This window comes from Schistocerca cancellata, chromosome 5 (genome assembly GCF_023864275.1).
Source record: "Schistocerca cancellata isolate TAMUIC-IGC-003103 chromosome 5, iqSchCanc2.1, whole genome shotgun sequence".
In the NCBI taxonomy this organism is placed as follows: domain Eukaryota; kingdom Metazoa; phylum Arthropoda; class Insecta; order Orthoptera; family Acrididae; genus Schistocerca; species Schistocerca cancellata.
The window spans coordinates 377,114,532-377,131,384 of NC_064630.1; positions in this window are offsets into that span (position 1 = coordinate 377,114,532).

Here is a 16,853-nt window from a genome sequence, read left to right on the forward strand (position 1 = left end):
AAGGGGTGTCCCAAGAGTATATGTCTAACATACGATGACAAGAAGATAGACGAAGTGGACAGTGTTAAATTCTTGGGATTACAGCTTGATAATAAATTCAACTGGGAGGAGCACGCCACAGAACTGCTGAAGCGTCTTAACAAATCTCTGTTTGCAATGCGAATTTTGTCAGACATAGGGGATATAAAAATGAAAAAGCTGGCGTACTATGCTTACTTTCATTCCATAATGTCATATGGGATTAGTTTTTGGGGTAATTCATCAAGCCAGGCTAAAGTTTTCCGGGCACGAAAACGTGCAGTAAGAATTATATGTGGTGTGAACTCAAGAACATCCTGCAGAAGCCTGTTTAGGGAACTAGGGATACTAACTACAGCTTCCCAATATATTTATTCCTTAATTAAATTTGTCATTAAAAATATATCACTTTTTCAAACCAACAGCTCAATTCATGGAATCAATACTAGAAATAAGAATAATCTTCACAAGGATTTAAAGTCACTTAGTGTTGTACAAAAAGGTGTGCATTATTCAGGAACACACATTTTCAATAACTTGCCAGCAGCCATAAAAAGCTTAACAACCAATGAAATTCAGTTTAAGAGAAGCCTAAAGGATTTATTGGTGGCCAACTCCTTCTACTCTATTGATGAATTTCTTAGTAAAACCAACTGATTTGTATATAAGTACAACATAACTTCTGCACAATTTCAGTGCAGTAATGTGTTCACTGAAAATTTGTGTGTGTGTGTGTGTGTGTGTGTGTGTGTGTGTGTGTGTGTGTGCGTGTGTGTGTGTGTGTGTAAGTATAATCTAACTTCTGCACCATTTCAGTGCAGTAATGCGTTTATTGTAAATAAGTATTACAGTAGTTGTATTACATGTTTATTACCTTATAAATAAATAAAAAACTTTTTTATTTTAAATTTAGTGCATTAGAATTCGTAAAATGACTCTTAGTGTTCATTAAAAAATGACAATCATTCCACTTGGGACCTGTGGAATGGTACATTAGCTTATTTGTTTTAGTTGTAAATATTTGTCATGTATTGTTGTTTTTCTGACATGTTCCACATCCTGGAGGACCTCCTCACTACGGATCAATTGGAATGAAAGTAAATCTAATCTAAAATCTAATCTAAACTAACCTTCTCTGTAGTGCAACTGGAAACCGTTCAGTTTGTAAGTGGAAATATGATTTAGACTCCCACTTTTCCATAGAACATATGATTTAAATAGCCACATATTTGGCTTTGCTATGGGACTGTATTCGCAGTGGTTAGTAAAATCTTTCCCATTTGTAATTATTAAGAGGTTCAAATAAATGAAGTGTCACACAAACAGAAACTTCTTTGAATAAACTTACTGTAATCATAATAAGACTAAAACCAAATTTAATTGACTTCTTATCTGTTGATATCATCTAGAATGTTGAAGGGAATAGTATAGAATCTTTGTCATATAACATGTCTTATACAGTCATTTGATTGAAATATTGATAACTTGTCAATGAATACAGATGTATGCCTACAAAGTTGTTTATAATTTGTGTGTGTGTTAGTTTGTGTTTGTATTCGTTCAATGCCCCAAAAAATTATTTCTTATCTTACAATCGATATAAAATATGGATGATAAACAATTTTCTTAACAGCTAAGTCAGTTACTTTATTTAAAATGCTAGTTGCATAAACAAAACTGTTCAATCACTTCACGGAGCAGCCCACATTATCAGTACATGACAAGTTTGTTTATAGTAATAGTAACTCCAAGAAATTTAATAGTCTCTGCCCTCATAATTTAACTGTAATATGTATTCAGCAGTATGTCTAGACCTGAAGTGTACAATTTGTGTTTGTGTAAGGTTCAGTTTCAAAGTCCGCCTGTTTAACTGGGTGGTAACATGCTTGCCTCCCATGCTCTGGGCCCGATATCGATTCCCGGCTGTGTCGGAGATTTTCTCTGCTCATGGATTGGGTGTTGTGTTGTTGTCATCATCATCATTTCATCCTCATCATTGGCCACAGGTCGTCCAATGTGGCGTCGACTGAAATAAGACTTGCACTTGGCAGCTGAACCCAACTGGGACATCCCAACCAACAATGCCATACGATCATTTCATTTTTTCAGTTTCAAAGCATCATTATTTATCCAGTTTTCAAGTTCTTGATTGTTTGTACAGCAAACTACTACTTTTGAATCATCTGCATACAGAACTGTTTCTGAAATTACCTCAAATGACATGTCATTTATTTAATACAGGAACAGTAATGGGCCTAGTATGGACTGCTGGAGTATGCCTGCATGTATTTTCTTCCAACTAGAACAGGCTTCACCCACTGTTTTCCATTTTTGAGACAGGATGATTTAAGCTCAAAGATTTTTCCATGGGAGCCATAAGGAGCCATTTTATGAAGTATTAACTTATGGTTTACTGTATCAAATGGTTTAGTGAGGTCACAAAAGGTATCAGATATGCAATACTTTTTATCAAGGCATTTGCTTATTTTAGTGATTGGTTCATTAATAATGTGCACAATGCTTCACCTCTTCTTAAATGCAAATTGATTATTAAGAATAATGCTTCTTGCTCTACTTTTCTTATTGATTTCCCACTATTGATCCAAAGACAATTTTTTTTTTTTTTTTTTTAATCTCACCCTGTCTGCCCTTTTTTTGGATAGGTTGAACTTCTGCATATTTCAGCCTGTAAGGAAAGCAGCCTTCATTAGATGATAGATTTATTATGTGGCAGAGTTGGGGGGATATTATGACATCCTACTTTTATTATTTTTATCAAAATTTCATGTCTGCCAACAGATTTAAGATTTTTGTCAAGGTTTTTATAATGGTAGCCACTTCATGGCAGGATACATGAAACTGATGTGTTATTGACTTTAATTATCAGCCTATTTCTGTTGGAAAAATATGGGGAAAGGAGGAGTTTAAAAATAAGATAAAAGTTCAACTGTGTTCACCCCAGTAATTTCTGCATGTATCTACAACAGAAAGCCTGTGCTTGTGAACTGCTGCTACCAGAAAAGTTATCTATAATTATTCCTTACTGGGAAACTTTCAAATATTCTTTCAAAAATTTCAGTCATTATTATATCACCTAGCAAACCAAACAAAACAAATAATAGTTATGGAGATTTTAATATTAAATTTTCTGAAAGATTTAGATAAAACATTAGAAAACATTACTTAACACTCATGAGTTCTGTTGTATATTTTTCCACCAGAGTTACACAGGAAAGCAGTGCACTAACAGACAAAATGTTTGTAGGTGAATGAATTATTAATCAGTGACAAAGGAGTGTCCAGTAATGAATTGCCTCCATGGCCGTGACGTGTAAAGAGTCGTACTAAATAACATAACTGACTCCAGTGAAATGGCTTCATGGGAAATGGAGAAATTAGTAACAGACAATAGAAAATTTCAAAGCAGCCTTACAGAAAGTTGACTTGAAGAGTGGGGGCATATCAATTCCAACTGTATTTATAAGTGGATTGATATCAATCTTTAACAGGTGCTTACACAAGAAAACAATAAAGTATGGCATTAAATAAAGGCATAAAAAATCTTTGGCTTATAAAATGAAATTTTATTAATTTTTTTAGGCCAAACAAGGAAGTTGGTCTGATTTCATGTTACAAGAAATACTGTACTGTCTTAAGGACAGTGATTTATAAAATCAAAAACCTCTGTATAATGTTTGAAATTAATCATTCAGATAATGAAATTAAATCTGTTTGGATAATTGTTAAAACTAAAACCCATTAAGGAATGTTGGGACTTCCTTATTAAAGAGACCAGACAAATAAGAGGTAAGTCAGGTAACCAGCATATTTAATAATAACTCCTTAGTAGTATAGTAGCTCAGAAGATTGACATAGACAGTTCAAGGGATAAAGCAATAGAATACATCAGCAAAGTAATGATACATATGTTCAGCCAAATCACAATAAGTTTATTGCTGTATGAAAGAATTTAAGTATGTGAAGGGTCTCTGCATGAGGCTCTTCATGATTGTGCCATACCACACAGCTTCATTTGTTTGCCTTGTTGTTGTTGTTGTTATGGTCTTCAGTCCTGAGACTGGTTTGATGCAGCTCTCCATGCTACTCTATCCTGTGCAAGCTTCTTCATCTCCCAGTACCTACTGCAACCTACATCCTTCTGAATCTGCTTAGTGTATTCATCTCTTGGTCTCCCCCTGCGATTTTTACCCTCCACGCTGCCTTCCAATACTAAATTGGTGATCCCTTGATGCCTCAGAACATGTCCTACCAACCGATCCCTTCTTCTGGTCAAGTTGTGCCACAAACTTCTCTTCTCCCCAATCCTATTCAATACTTCCTCATTAGTTATGTGATCTACCCATCTAATCTTCAGCATTCTTCTGTAGCACCACATTTCGAAAGCTTCTATTCTCTTCTTGTCTAAACTATTTACCGTCCATGTTTCACTTCCATACATGGCTACACTCCATACAAATACTTTCAGAAATGACTTCCTGACACTTAAATCTATACTCGATGTTTGCCTTAGGTACCTCAATTGTTGGTGAAAATGGTCTATTACCCTAGATGTAAAGAAGAAAAGGGAAAAGACTAAGCAGCTGAGAGTGTTTGTGGTGGCCACAGTACATTATCCATATTTAATTTTAACACTTCATTAGGTTATTGGAACTTGTCGGAGCCCCACGTGCATTTTTGATACATTTAAGTGCCATATTTGAATGTATCTGTTCTTTCCTCTTCTTGTCTGATCAGTTGAATGTATGAATGAGAGTGTGCAAGGATTTCAGTGTGTAGATCCATGGGAGTGTAGTAGTCTGCCACTGTATCAGAATAGTCAACTGTAGGAAATACATACCAGGTAACAAAGAGGTTTCTGTTTGCCTTGCATGAACCTTTTGTATAGGTTGGCACCACAATAGGGGTTCCTCTGGCTACTTCCATAGGTTCAGGGACAGTTTTAGTTGGAGAGCGAATGCTTGTAGAGTGTTCCGTGGGGCACGAGACAGGTGAGACCTTCTGGCGGTAAGTGTGTCTTTACAAGGAGAAGTTAATGTATTTTATGTAAGTTTTTCAAAGTTAGTCAAAGTAAACGATTCCTTTCTGCATTCATAGTTTATTATCATGTGTGACAAATTTTAGTTGCTAATTCATGAGTGTTAAAAGCATTAAAATCCATGGATGGTGTAGGCTATTGTTCGATTGAACTGTTAATCAAACACATGGAGCTGTGCTGAGTTTACTGTGATTCAGTTTATTTTGTTTAGTATCCCTTTTGCAAGAGCAGGTATATTGTGCATGGTTTCTGTGATTTTATGACTGAATTTTATGCAATTCATCTCACTTGATAATTTTCTTTGTGCACCCTTTTGTTTGTGAGAACCATGTGGTCATGATCTAATGAGAAAGTTTACAGTGCCAAGGCCACAATGATCTTCCGCTGTAGAGCATCTGAATTAATTGTGAATCTTTATTATGCGTCATTTTTATAGCAATTCACTTCATAAAAATTTTATTCATTTATCCCGCATGTTAAAATCAAGGGAACACCAATATGTGCTGTGGTGGAGATTTTGATTTCTTTTCCTTCTTCTTAGACTCTCACGTGCATGTGAATGTAAGTGTTCATGATTAAACCATTCTTTGATCATTCCTCTTCCATAGATCATAGACCTTGCAGCGGACTCCAAAGTAAAGTTCTAGGGTTAATTAATACACGACGTAATAGTTTGCAGGCAACAGCAATCATCATCTTATTCACTATACACTATCATTAAATTTACGGATCTAATAAAAGTTCTTTTGCCAGAATTTTTGTTTACGCTCTCACTGCTAAAATTCCATTCCATGCTTCATCCAGCTGTGATGTACAGTGCATCCTACATTATTGCGTTTGCGCAACAGTTGTATTAAGGCCACAATTTACCCCCATATTGAGATTAATTGTAAAGATACCCCTTAATAGTAAAGATACCTTTCATATGGCGACCCTGATCTCTGAGTATGATCTTCCTAGGAATTTTCTGCGAAAAAGTCAGGTTCCATAGAATGTATCAATGCACTAACTATTCAAAATTTTATCCCTTTAGCACTTGAACAATTTCTGCATTGTTTCAAGTATCAGCGTGGAAACAGCGTTTGTGATCTATACGGCATTGTTCTTTCGTTTTATTTCTGATTTTGTATGTGTATTTTTGGTGTGTTAATTCATAGCCCGATAATAGGATCGTGTGACAATATCAATTTCCAGGGACGTATTTTAAATACGTACAGGTAATTTGTCATTGTTTTGCATGCAAAAGATGTTACTTGTGTTAGGCTGTTGCAATTTCGTTCTCATCTATGTGTAACGTACAGTAATTTTGGTGCTAGGAGCGTATGAGAATTTTCGTATACCAAGCAGTATTCTTGTAGTAAGTGACGGGTGCGAAGTTAGTCAGCTATAAATAATAGACATGCTTAGACGCTCTAAGAGCAACTCAAGATGGAACGAAACAGAAAATACCGTGCCTTACAGAGAAATTTCGCATAGGGAACTGGAAAACATCACAAATGAACTAAACAATATTCCTGCTTCCCAAAAGTGTTAGCGAATCAAACGACTCATTCTGTGCACCAGACTTCAGTAGTGCCACTGGAAATATACCCTCACAAAATGCACAACAATGAGCCACACAGAGTTCCCAGAGTGAAGACAACATATTTGCTGGATCTGCCAACAGTATAGCAACGTACCATGTGCCATGTTTACCTGAATGGGCACAGTTCATGGCACAATTTGATGTGCTAATGACCAATACGCACATGGTTGAAAATTTAGGGGCACAGATGACTGCGAATAATAACCGATTAGAGGCGTGGATCTCCACTATCAAAGAAGACTTTGGAGTGCACATGATGGCGAATTCCAAGCAACTGGCTAATGTACAAGGCAAATTACGAGATGTAACAACAAACATTTTAACACGTAGCGTGCGGCTGATGTAATATTATGTCTTCAGAAGGAAACGGAATTGTGTAGCCGACATAATATTACATCTCGGCAGTTACAATGTTTCTCTGTGGTGTCAAACATATATTTACGACTCCTATGAAGTCTGAGTGGTCTGCAGGCTTCATAGTTCCAACCGCGAGTGCTAGCTGGCAGCAGTGAACTCAGTGGAATACTTTGTGTTTATGAAAGACTTTGTCATTGTAGCTTACTTTGTAGACATTGTCTGGAGTTGGCATCTTCTCAGTTTCATTCATTTTGAGTGTTTCCGTGTTGATTTTCATTTTGATATGTGCAGTGAACAGGGAACAGGATAAACATTTATGAAGTCCTTGATGAGTTTTCAGGTGGTGAAATAGGGCTGTCTGATGACGATTCGGATTATATGTCATCTGAAAATAGTGGTAGGTGTTTCAGATTTAGTCACTGCAAATGGTTTTTTTTTTTTTTTTTTTTTTTTTACCTTCCCAGAATTTTATATTATGAATTATGCTCCTGCAGATACTTCAGGAAATGAATCAGGTCATGTATCAGGTCATGTTTTGCCTTCTACATCTATGAATACTCAAAGTAGAAAAAGAAGTAGAAGTTACTTTGATGGTGACTGGACAGATGATCACGAAATTCCTGACTTAACTGTATACACAGGACCTCATAGATTGGTACAGAATGTATCTATTGATGAATCAAGTGATACTTTAGATATATTCTATGTTAAAACAGTGGAAAACTAACAATTGCAGATATGAAAAAATTCCTTGCTGCATCTGGCAATAAGTGAGAGGCCAAACATGAAGAGCCACTGAAGTACTGATCCTGTCGTAAGCTGTAATTTTTGTCCCAGTGTTTTGTCAAGAGATATACAGAGGGGTCCAAAAAATGTATCCACTGTTTAAAAGTCCATAACTTGCAAACTAATTGATGGAGTTGTCTCATTTTTTGTGAAAGTGTAGCTTAAAGTCCAACTTAAAGATATCACTGTAGGTGTTTGAAATGGTCACCATTAACATCCACACACAAACGATGCCGCTGCACTGCAGCACGAACTACTGACTGCAACATGTTCAGTTGGATATTTGCACATGAATGTACGATGGATTCTCGAAGTTCATCCAATGTGTGTGGTTTTTGTCAATAAACGACATCCTTTAGTGTGCCCCACAGGTAAAAGTCCAGAGGAGTTAGGTCTGGGGAATGTGGTGGATACTCCACAGCACCTCTACGGCCTATCCATCTTCCTGGTAGATTTTCGTTGAGATACGTCCTAACATGATTTTGGTAGTGGGCTGGGGCACCATCTTGTTGAAAGTAAACTCTTCCGTCTCCATACAAGTCTCGGATGGCAGGTAAAATGGATGTCTGAAGCTTCTGAAGGTACACCTCACTGGTAACTGTGCCGTCAAAGAAGAATGGCCCTATCAAGCCCGGTAAGACAACCCACACCACACATTTACTCCTGACAAATTCACGGCTTTGTCTACATGGACATTTGGATTTTCGGTGGCCCAGTAGCTGCAATTGTGGCGATTTACTGTACCATTGAGTTTGAACTGTGCCTCATCAGACCACACAATCAGCTCTGCAAACTCTTCATCTTTGCACACCATGTTAGTAAACCACTCGCAGTACTCCATTCTACGATCTGTGTCGTCCTTGTTCATTGCATGTAGCAATCGTGAGATGTGGCACTTCCACTTTGCTGTCTGCAAAATTCGCCGAACACTTGAGCGACTCACTCCAGTTTCATGGGCACACTGTCTCTCAGACTTCTGTGGTGAGCGAGTGAAATTATTGTAACACACAACGGGAGTTAGCTGGACTTGTTACTGTTACAGGTCGTCCAGATCGTTGTTTGTGTACTTCTTTAACTCAGCCTTCGGCTTCATATTTGTCTCGAATGCGACGAATCGTTAAACGTGTAGGTGGTTCTGTTTGATACTCATTTCACCATTGCCGTTGAACCTCATTAATGTTTACGTACTTAAAATACCACTTCCAAACTGACCTCTTTTCATCGAATGTAAGCCTTGTGCCAGCCAAGTTTACTCCAGGAACTAGGTGCAACTAAGAACAAAATACTGACTGTCTGGTGACTGTCATCTGACAAAACAAAACGCAATACAACACTTGTGTGGTGATTGCCAGAACTACAAACTATTACACTACCAAAGATGAGATAACTCCGTCAATTAGTTTGCCAGTTATGGACTTTTAAACAGTGGATAAATTTTTTTGGGCCCCTCTGTATTTATAAGCATTTTATCTATATTTCACCTCAATGATAAAAAAGTCAAAAAAGAAAGGTGAACCAGGTTTTGATGCACTTTATAAAGTTAGACCTCTCCTCAATTCAATGAGAGAGAATTTCCAAAATACTTATTATCCAGAGAAAACAGTAACAGTCGATGACGGAATTTGTCCCTACAGAAGAAGAGTAGGCTTCAAGATTTATATGGCCAATAAACCAAACAATTATGGTTTGAAGCTGTACATTTTGGCTGAATCCAGAACAGGATACATCTGGAATTTTGAGGAATAGCATGAAAGAGATGAGACTGTAGACAACAGTGCTTCTAGTGTCATGAAGCGTTTGGTCAATAAACTTCTGGGTAAAGGGCACACTGTATGTTGATTGTTTCTACACATGTGTTTAGTTAGCTGATGATAATACTGGTCTTATTGGGCAGTGATGAAAAACAGGAGAGGACTTCCAAAACCACTAAAAGATGCATAGCTTATAAAAGGAGAACAGGTCCGTCGCAAAGGGAATGTACTCGCCTTACGCTGGAAAGATAAGAGATGTCTGGATGATAAGCACAAGGCACGCAGCTACAATGCAGAGTATCAGAACAAGAAGAGCAACAGAGAAACTTAAACCTGCAGCAGTTGTTGACTATAATAAAAGCAAAGCTGGGGCGGATCTATTTGACCAGTGACTATTGTATGGGGCTCTGGATCACAATACTGTGAAGTGGTGAAGGAAACTAGCTGTACAGTGCATAATAATGGCCTGCATACTACATAACATAATCAAAAAGAAAAAACTTGCCACCTCTCAGTTTATTCAAGAGTATGTGCATGATTGATGTTGTCTGCTGGGGATTCGACAGAGAGCTTTCCATGTGGATCATCAAAATTAGCACGACTCTCAGAAAAACACCTACCTAATTGTGTCAACATTCCAGAAGGAAAGAAAAAAGGACAAGGGAGGTGTGTGTCCTGTAGCAAATAGGAGAAATGTTCAACAGGGAAGGCTGGAAGAAAGGACACCTCATATAAGTGCACCGAATGTAATGTCAGGTTGTGTATCTCCCCCTGCCTCAAAGTTTATCACACTGTTGTCCACTATGAACACTAAATTGTGTACTGAACTTAAGCTTATTGTTATTTTTCTATATTTCAAATGTTTTAGAGGACAATAACATGTTTCGTTGTATATAACAGTACTGTAATTCTTTTTCAATTTTTTTTCCGGTAATAAATATCATTGTCTTGAAATTTCATTGGTGCCTTCAAACTTTAAATTATTTACCCCAGAATTTGAGTACTTAATGTAAAAAGTCCAATAAACATAAAAATGTTTTGGAATTCCAATAACAGTGAGCTGTGCAGTGGTAAGAAATTACAGAAAAACACTGATTTTTCCCAGTCCACAGGTGACGGCAACTACAAACTACATCAGCACTGTAAGTGTTAAAGAACTTGGGCCAAGGTTTGAATGCATTGAACAGCATCTCCACACAATAGAGGTGACTCAGGAACGCCTGACAAAGGTGGGCGAACAATGCAGCAACCAAATAGAGTGGGATTTCCAGGCTCTTAAGGAACAGTGTCAACGTGAACACAAAGAAGTGTTAGCATTGCTGGAAAGCTCGAGGGTGATAGGTCCACTAATGCTAGGATAGATAACAACATTGCGGCTATCTCTACACTCAAAAATCATTGCCTACAACTCAAACTGAATTGCAAGGAGGAAATCTCCAAGATGAAGCACAACGTAGGAAAACTTACGGAGAACACAAGTCACAAAAGTGCATCTGCAGGTAAAGAACAAACCTTGCCAACACCAGAAAATGAGACAGGGGAAGTGCGGTCCCTGTTAAGATTTCAGCTAGGGCAGTGTGAAGTTAACAGGAGACAAAGAGGGGCTACTGAGGATTAAATGAGTGCATATCTTTATTAGAGAATCAAATGGCTCTGAGCACTATGGGACTCAACATCTGTGGTCATCTAACCTAAGGACATCACACACATCCATGCCCCAGGCAGGATTCGAACCTGCGACCGTAGCGGTCGCGCGGTTCCGGACTGAGCGCCTAGAACCGCTAGACCACCGCGACTGGCTATTAGAGAATCAGCTCGAAGGTAATGAAGCAAGGGAAAAGAACAATAAAAAAGACAAGCGATACAATGAGGACAGAGACTCGGGCCATGAGGACGACTTTTACCTCAGGCACGAAAGCGAAGTGGAGCATGTACAAATGCAATATGGTAATTTTTGCGGGTTTTCGCTGAGAGAGGAAATGTACATTTTCAACCATAAACATTTCCTCACTGTCAGGTGATTTGAAGTGTTCAGAGATGATAAGAACGGAATTCATCTCAAAGCCTGGGCTGATCAATTCTGGTTTTCGTTGCCTCCCACAGATCACTCCACGAGCATTCACTCTCCAGCTGAAACCAACCCCAAACCAACGGAAGTGGCCAGAGGAACCCATATTGTGGTAGCAACCTATACAAAAGGTTCATCCAAGGCAAACAGAAACCTCTTTGCTACCTGATACGTTTTTCCTACAGTTGGCTATTCTGATACAGTGGCAGACTACTACACTCCCATGGATCTACACACTGAAATCCTTGCACACTCTCATTCATACATTCAACTGATCAGACAAGAAGAGGAAAGAATAGATACACTGAAATGTGGCAATTAAATGTATCAAACATGCATGTGGGGCTCCGACAAGTACCAATAACCTAATGAATGTTAAAATTAAATATGGATAATGTACTGTGGCCACCACAAACACACTCAGCTGCTCAGTCTGTTCTCTTTTCTTCTTTACATCTATGGTAGTAGACCATTTTGACCAACAATTGAGGTGCCAGAGGCAAACAAATGAAGCTGTGTGGTATGGCACAATCATGAAGAACCTCATGCTGAGACCCTTCAAATGTAATTAATTTTCTCAAAACCAAAATGTCTCGCAGGGTTGATAATATCTCAAGTAAAGTTCTAAAATCTTATTCTTCACTTCTATGCAGTGTACTCAGTCACATAAGTAGTAAATCACTATCAGAGAGAGTATTTTCATACAAACTGAAATATGCTATTCTCAGACCCATTTACAAATAATTGGCCAGGTGCAGGTAGGACTCGTGCACTGAGTGTTCCATATAAACTTAATCATGTATACAGAATCCATTCCGGAAATTTGAGAATCTCAATGATTTTTACCTGATACTGGCAAAATATCAGTCCCAGGTATTCCAATATTTTTCAGAATTTTTTTTTTTTTTCAATAATATAAATGTGACAAAGTCATGCAGGAGAGAGGCAACAACTATTAAAATAATTAATAGTTCTTCATTCAGACTTACTGGTTCACAATGATAAAAATCAAACATCCGACAAGGAATGAGTTTATTACTAATATGATGCATTTCAGAATTTATCTGTCATCAGATATCCAGCAGCAATTACCACATGTAGATATGGCGTTTCATGTTATATACACTCCTGGAAATTGAAATAAGAACACCGTGAATTCATTGTCCCAGGAGGGGGAAACTTTATTGACACATTCCTGGGGTCAGATACATCACATGATCACACTGACAGAACCACAGGCACATAGACACAGGCAACAGAGCATGCACAATGTCGGCACTAGTACAGTGTATATCCACCTTTCGCAGCAATGCAGGCTGCTATTCTCCCATGGAGACGATCGTAGAGATGCTGGATGTAGTCCTGTGGAACGGCTTGCCATGCCATTTCCACCTGGCGCCTCAGTTGGACCAGCGTTCGTGCTGGACATGCAGACCGCGTGAGACGACGCTTCATCCAGTCCCAAACATGCTCAATGGGGGACAGATCCGGAGATCTTGCTGGCCAGGGTAGTTGACTTACACCTTCTAGAGCACGTTGGGTGGCACGGGATACATGCGGACGTGCATTGTCCTGTTGAAACAGCAAGTTCCCTTGCCGGTCTAGGAATGGTAGAACGATGGGTTCGATGACGGTTTGGGTGTACCGTGCACTATTCAGTGTCCCCTCGACGATCACCAGTGGTGTACGGCCAGTGTAGGAGATCGCTCCCCACACCATGATGCCGGGTGTTGGCCCTGTGTGCCTCGGTCGTATGCAGTCCTGATTGTGGCGCTCACCTGCACGGCGCCAAACACGCATACGACCATCATTGGCACCAAGGCAGAAGCGACTCTCATCGCTGAAGACGACACGTCTCCATTCGTCCCTCCATTCACGCCTGTCGCGACACCACTGGAGGCGGGCTGCACGATGTTGGGGCGTGAGCGGAAGACGGCCTAATGGTGTGCGGGACCGTAGCCCAGCTTCATGGAGACGGTTGCGAATGGTCCTCGCCGATACCCCAGGAGCAACAGTGTCCCTAATTTGCTGGGAAATGGCGGTGCGGTCCCCTACGGTACTGCGTAGGATCCTACGGTCTTGGCGTGCATCCGTGCGTCGCTGCGGTCCGGTCCCAGGTCGACGGGCACGTGCACCTTCCGCCGACCACTGGCGACAACATCGATGTACTGTGGAGACCTCACGCCCCACGTGTTGAGCAATTCGGCGGTACGTCCACCCGGCCTCCCGCATGCCCACTATACGCCCTCGCTCAAAGTCCATCAACTGCACATACGGTTCACGTCCACGCTGTCGCGGCATGCTACCAGTGTTAAAGACTGCGATGGAGCTCCGTATGCCACGGCAAACTGGCTGACACTGACGGCGGCGGTGCACAAATGCTGCACAGCTAGCGCCATTCGACGGCCAACACCGCGGTTCCTCGTGTGTCCGCTGTGCCGTGCGTGTGATCATTGCTTGTACAGCCCTCTCGCAGTGTCCGGAGCAAGTATGGTGGGTCTGACACACCGGTGTCAATGTGTTCTTTTTTCCATTTCCAGGAGCGTATGAAACAAACATTCGCAGACTAGTCGTATAACAAATGATGAAAGCATTTTTTTCACTGTGATATAGTTACAAATTCATAGTTTTCGGATTTTTCCCTTTGGTTGTTCTGTGTAACCTTCCTTTTTGCCAAACTTCATGATTCTAAGTGAATGGGAAGTACTCTATAGCTTTTGATGAGCGAGTTCGTGAATATTGAAATATGCGGTAGGAATGGCTGCATCTTTTAATTGCATTGGGTTAGAAGCTTTTACTTTTTACACCCCAAGAGGCCGTAAACTTCAGTATGTGACAAATGGCAGTTTGATACTTCTACTCCTTCCTGAGAAAAAAGGTTTTTAACGGTTGGACAGACGGACAATAGGGTGATCCTATAAGGTTTCTGTTTTTACCAACTGAGGCACAGAACCCTAAAAGAAGGTATATTAATAACTACCAGAGAGCCTCATTAATTACTTCCTCCTTGCAAGGAGACTGTGTGCAAGGGTCATAACACACCGGACATACTCAGGCATCAGAAGAGTAGTTGATGCTAATAAATAAGTGGAAATCACCCATACTACTATCCTGCAATTCGAAGCTGTTGCAAATGGGTGTATTTGATAGGCCACTAAGAGTTTTGTACCATACAGACCAAAAGTACCTCAAGTACTACCATGTTCTGCAGATACTGCCTCCTCTGCTGGAAGCACAGTATCTGTCACTACTCATCAATTTGATAATGAGTGGCTTGTTAATGTAGGTCTAGATGCCTGGTATAGGGGACACAGGGACAGGGAGAACTCAGCAAATTGTACCCACCCCTCAAACCAACCAGTCTGAGGGGCTTTCTTCCACTGAATCTGAAACTAAGCCAGTGAAATATAATTCACCTGTTGGGAAACCTGCTGTGTCCAGTGTCAAGACAAGAGGCAAGCACAAAAGGATAGTTGTCAATTAATCATCTGCAGTTCCATCATACCCCTTAGGGAAATTACAGCAAGGGTTGGAAAGAATACCAACTGCACTCAGCATATGAGCCTGGGGGCCACATTTCAACATCCTGAAGAGGCTGTTTTGGCAGCCATTGAGGGAACAAATTGTAACCAGGTGCAGACTGTGATGCTTGTTAGAATATCCAATGCCTGTTGTCTGGGCTCTGATGACATATATTTGTATCATTCTAGCAACTGGCAGAGAGGGTTGAGAAGACCAGCCTTGCTCACAGAATTTCGACAAAAGTCACTATGGCCCCTAGTTCTGAGTCAAGTGGAAGGTCTGAACCAGAGACTTCAAAGGTTCTGCGTCAAGCTGGGCAGTGACTTAGAATTGCAGCAGTAAATTGGTGATGAGAAGACTGTACATCATTGGCTGCTGCCCAGATGTGTGGGGTGCTCACAAGGCATTCTTCAGCACAGATGATTCTCCATACAGTAGGATGTAGATGTAGGAGACCTACTAGTACCAGTGTAAGATTAAAAGAGATAACCCACCACCCACAGGCAAGAATATTAATATCTCAATGATTAACCGCTGAAGCATTTGTAACAGAGCCACAGAGTTTGAAATGCTCCTAGACAGCAGTAGAGCTCACTTAATACTAGGTACAGGAAACTGGTTAAATTGACAGCAGTGAGAGTTTGGGGGAAATTAAAGTATATATCTATAGCATGGATAATGGGAAATTGAGGTGGTGTCACAGTAGGCAAGAAATTAAAGTCCACTGAGATAGAAATTGAAGCTGCATACGAGACTTTTTGGCCAAGGTTTAGTGTCAAGTGTGGGCATAAACTTATATATAACTGAATCTATCGATCCCCAGACTCATCCCCAGTTGTAACCAAACGTTGAAGAGAAAACTGAAGTTTACCAGTACATTAAGTTCCCCAATCATACTGTTACACTGGAGAAGACTTTAATCATCCAACAATCAATTGGGACAATTATAGTTCTGTTAGCATAGTGTGTGACAACCTTCCTGTGAAATATTACTGAATGCCTTCTCTGAAAACTACTTATAACAAATAGATTCAAGTCCACTCATGATAGAAATGTATTGGATCAAATAGCGAAACATATACCTCACCTCTATGAGAATGTCCATGTTGAAACTCATATAAGTGATAGTAAGGCTGTTATAACAACAATGATTATCACAGTACAAAGTGCAGATAAAGCAAGTAGAAAGATTTATATTTTCTGCAAACCACATAAAGAGGCAGTAGTGTTGTATCTCAATGAGGAACGTGAAACATTCAGTTCTGGACAGAAGCATGTAGAAGAACTACAGCTCAAGTTGAAAAGAATAGTTGATCAAGCATTTGCTAGACGTGTACCCAGTTTAACAGTTCATGATGGGAGGGACTCTCCATAGTATATAGTCACCATAAACAAACAGCGACTACTGTGTAATGGATGTAAAATAAAGCATAAGGTGAAGATAAAGATCTGAATGAAATGCATTTGGCTATCAAGAGAGCAATTTGTAAAGCCTTCAGTCACCATTGTTGAAGAATATTACCAAAAGATGTATCACAAAACCCAAAGAAATTCCGGTTATTTGTAAAGGCTGTTAGTGGCACATAAGTTGGTGCCAAATACTCATGGACTAAATAGGATCTCAAACTGAAGGTAGCAAAGCAAAAGCAAAACTACTGAACCCTGTTTTCAAATTTTCCAAAAATGCAGGAGTATTGCCACAATTTAATT